The following is a 4,691-nucleotide window of genomic DNA, read 5'->3' as shown; positions in this document are numbered from 1 at the left end:
AGCAAAAGCACTCGCTTCGGTCGTCTGCTAGTATAACCCATTAACGCCAAACGTCGCCGCACTTTCCTGACAGATATGTTTTGTTGTACGTCTCATATTGATTTCTGCGGTTATTTCATGCAGTGTTGCTTGGCTGTTAGCATTGACAACTCTATGCATATGGCGCTGCTTTTGGTCGTTAAGTGAAGTCCATCGGCTACTGTGTTGTTTGATATTCTCGTCACAGTCTTAACACTGTGGATATCGGAATATCGATTTCTGTAACTATTTCCGAAATGGAATGTCACATGCGTCTATCTCCAACTACCATTCCGCGTGCAAAGTCTGCGAATTCCCGTCGTGCGACCATAATTACGTCGGAAGCCTTTTCATATGAATCATCGGGGTACAAATGACAGCTTCGTCCATGTACTGCCTTTTTATATCACATGTATGTTGTACTACCGCCATCGGCATATGTGCATAGCTGTATCCCATGATTTTTGTCACCTCAGTGTATACTGATGACCGTGAATAAACGCTTGCATTTTTGTAACCTAATAAACCAGAAAAATATTACGTCATTCATAAATTAATTCATATCATCGACATTGATACGTACTAGAATTTTTGAACGTATACTGCGTTCCAACATCATGCAATATCTCAAAGAAACCGATCTATTGACTCAAAATCACCTCGGGTTCAGAAAGTATCGTTCTTGTAAAACACAACTGAATCTTTATTGAATGAAGTAATGAGTGTTATCGTCAGATTTCTAGCCGATTCCATATTTCTACCTTTCCGGAAGGCTTTTGACACAGTTCCTAATCAAATCGCGTGCCTGTGGATTATCGTCTGAGTTGTGCGACTGAATTCGAGATTTCATGTTAGAAAGCTTACAGTTCGCAGTAATTGATGGGAAATCAACTACTGAAGACGAAGTGACATCTGAGCCTCCCCAAGGAAGTTTTGTAGGCCCTCTGCTGCTCTTAATTGTGTAAACGAGCTGCTCTCGTACATTGTTTGCTGATGACGTGGTCGTTTACCATCCGGAAAAGGCGCAATGAGATGGAAAGTAACTGCAAAAAGATTTATACAAGGTATTGCTGTTATGCATGCCAACTGAGGAGCTACTCGACCGATTAGTAGCGTCTCCGGTCAAAGAAAACCATCATAACGACCGGGAGTGCAGTGTGCTGACCACACGCCCCTCCTGTCCGCATCCTCAGCTGATGATGACACGGCGGTCAGATGGTCCCGATAGGCAACTTGTGGCCTGAAGATGGAGTGCCATTGCTGTTGTGCAAAAAGCAATGAAAACTGTGAGGTCCTCTACAGGAGAAATAAAAAATTCCGTTAAATTTCGGTTACATTATAAGTGACACTAATTTAAAGGCGATAAATTCAGCTAAATATCTAAGGGCTATAATAGCGGTGGCCACAACGAGGTTCGCGGGCCGCATGCGCTTCTTGCTTCAGAATAGTGAGGCCCTTGCATAAAGTATTAAAATATTGCAATTTTATCAAGTAAAAAAGTGATACACATTTCTACAATGAGGTGACTAAAGTCGTGGGATACCTCCCTACATCGTGACGGGCCTCCTTTGCTCAGCGCAGTGCGGGAAGTCGACGTGGCATGGACTAAACAAGTCGTTGGAAGTCGGCTGCAGAAATATAGAACCTTGCGACCTGTATAGCGTCCATAATTATGAATGTATTGCCAGTACAGGATTTTGTGCACGAACTGACCTCTGAATAACGCCCCATAAATCGGTGGGTAGCCAAATTATTCGCTCGAATTGTCCAGAATTTCTTGAAACAGTCGCGACAGTTGTGGGTCGGTGAGGTGCGTTGTTATCCATAAAAATTCCATCGTTTTTTGCGAACATGAAGTTCATGAATGGCTGTAAATGGTCTCCAAGTAGCCGAACATAAACATTTCCAGCCAAAGATCGGATACCGAGCGAGGTGGCGCAGTGGTTAGCACACTGGACTCGCATTCGGGAGGACGACGGTTCAAACCCGTCTCCTGCCATCCTGATTTATGTTTTCCATTAGGCCGGCCGCTGTGGTCGAGCGGTTCTAGGTGCTTCAGTCCGGAACCACGCGGCTGCTACGGTCGCAGGTTCGAATCGTGCCTCGGGCATGGATGCGAGTGATGTCCTTAGATTGGTTAGGTATAAGTAGTTCTAAGTCTAGGGGACTGACGACCTCAGATGTTAAGCAAGATCCTCCGAGCGCGATCCTCTGAGCCCTGGCGGCAGCGAGTAGAACTCGTTTCAAGGTCACCCGCCTTGCGCAACAACATGTCAGCTACTCACACAGCCAAATGATAAATACCCACCCACCTCCCCAGGGGTCGTAACCCCTGCAACCCACAGAAGAGAAAGATGCTTCAGTAGCTAATAAAATTTTTTTTGGCAAGGATATTTATTAAGGATGATAATATACAGTCAAATCTTCTTGAACTTTAATATATTTTGTTAATACACCATCAATCTTGCACCAAATATTAATTCTCTCATTAGCATTTACACGTCTCCTGTTACGGGTATACAAAGAAAATGGTTTGAACCATTTTGTTTTCCGTGATTTCCCTAAATCGTTTCAGGCAAATGCCAGGATGGTTCCTTTGAAAGGGCATGGCCGATTTCCTTCCCAATCCTTCCCTAATCCGAGCTTGTGCTCCGTCTCTAATGACCTCATTGTCGGCGGGACGTTAAACCATAATCTCCTCCTCCAAAGATCGGTCCAATTGGACCAGAGGGCCCAGTCTATTCCATGGAAACAAAACCCACACCATTATGAAGCCACCACCAGCGTGCATAGTGCCTTGTTGACAACTTGGGTCGTGTCTTCGTGGCGTCTGGGTCACACTCGAAATCTACCGTCAGCTCGTACCAACTGAAATCAGGACTCATTTGATTAGTCCACGACTTTTCCAATCGTTTAGCATCCAACTGACACAGTCACGAGTCCCGGAGAGGATCTGAAGGTGATGTGCTGATACTAAGGCACTCACGTCCATCATCTACTGTCAAACCACTGTCTTTTTATACCTTGTGTACGCGATACCACCGCCATCTGTATATGTGCATATCGCTATCAAAAATGGTTCAAATGGCTCTGAGCACTATGGGACTTAACATCTGAGGTCATCAGTCCCCTAGAACTTAGAATTACTTAAACCTAACTAACCTAAGGACATCACATACAACCATGCCCGAGGCAGGATTCGAACCTGCGACCGTAGCAGTTGCGCGGTTCTGGACTAAAGCGCCTAGAACGGCTCGGCCACAGCGGCCGGCCATATTGCTATCCCATGACTTGTCATCTCAATGTACACTACTGGCCATTAAAATTGCTACACCACGAAGATGACGAGCTACAGACGCGAAATTTAACCGACAGGAAGAAGATGCTGTGATTCAGACGCGAAATATAACCGACAGGAAGAAGATATGCAAATGATTAGCTTTTCAGAGCATTCACACAAGGTTGGCACCGGTGGCGACGCCTACAACGTGCTGACATGAGGAAAGTTTCCAACCGATTTCTCATACACAAACAGCAGTTGACTGGCGTAGCCAGGTAAAACGTAGTTGTGATGCCTCGTGTAAGAAGGAGAAATGCGTACCATCACGTTTCCGACTTTGATAAAGGTTGGATTGTAGCCTATCGCGATTGCGGTTTATCGTATCGCGACACTGCTGCTCGCGTTGGTCGAGATCCAATGACTGTTAGCAGAATATGGAATCGGTGGGTTCAGCAGGGTAAAACGGAACGCCGCGCTGGATCCCAACGGCCTCGTATCACTAGCATTCGAGATGACAGGCATCTTATCCGCATGGCTGTAACGGATCGTGCAGCCACGTCTCAATCCCTGAGTCAAGAGATGGGGACGTTTTCAAGACAACAACCATCTGCACAAACAGTTCGACGACGTTTGCAGCAGCATGGACTATCAGGTCGGAAACCATGGCTGCGGTTACCCTTGACGCTGCATCACAGACAGGAGCGCCTGCGATGGTGTACTCAACGGGTGCACGAATAGCAGAACGTCATTTTTTCGGATGAATCCAGGTTCTATTTACAGCATCATGATGGTCGGATCTGTGTTTGGCGACATCGCGGTGAACGCACATTGGAGGCGTGTATTCGTCATCGCCATACTGGCGTATCACTCGGCGTAATGGTATGGGGTGCCATTCGTTACACGTCTCGTTCACCTCTCGTTCGCATTGACGGCACTTTGAACAGTGGACGTTACATTTCAGATGTGTTGTGACCCGTGGCTCTACCCTTCATTCGATCTCTGCGAAACCCTACATTTCAGCAGGATAATGCACGACCGCATGTTGCAGGTCCTGTACGGGCCTTTCTGGATACAGAAAATGTTCGACTGCTGCCCTGGCCAGCACATTCTCCAGATCTCTCACCAATTGAAAACGTCGGGTCAGTGGTGGCCGAGCAACTGGCTCTTCTGAATACGCCAGTCACTGATCTTAATGAACTGTGGTATCCTGTTGAAGCTGCATGGGCAACTGTCCCTGTACACGCCATCCAAGCTCTGTTTGACTCATTGCCCAAGCGTATCAAGGCCGTTATTACTGTAAGAGGTGGTTGTTCTGGGTACTGATTTCTCAGGATCATGTTGTTGTTGTTGTCTTCAGTCCTGAGACTGGTTTGATGCAGCTCTCCATGCTCCT

The 4,691-nt window shown here is 46.4% G+C and overlaps 1 non-coding gene across 1 annotated transcript; it reads left to right on the top strand.

Moving 5' to 3' along the window:
- Positions 1-1,944: 1,944 nt before the first annotated feature.
- On the top strand, positions 1,945-2,017 carry Trnaa-cgc. Its single transcript has one exon. It is a non-coding gene; the product is annotated as a tRNA-Ala (tRNA).
- The last annotated feature ends 2,674 nt before the right edge of the window (positions 2,018-4,691 follow it).

This window comes from Schistocerca piceifrons, chromosome X, assembly GCF_021461385.2.
Source record: "Schistocerca piceifrons isolate TAMUIC-IGC-003096 chromosome X, iqSchPice1.1, whole genome shotgun sequence".
In the NCBI taxonomy this organism is placed as follows: Eukaryota; Metazoa; Arthropoda; class Insecta; order Orthoptera; family Acrididae; genus Schistocerca; species Schistocerca piceifrons.
The sequence above is the reverse complement of the archived record's forward strand: the minus strand, read 5'-3'. Positions and strand labels throughout refer to the sequence as shown.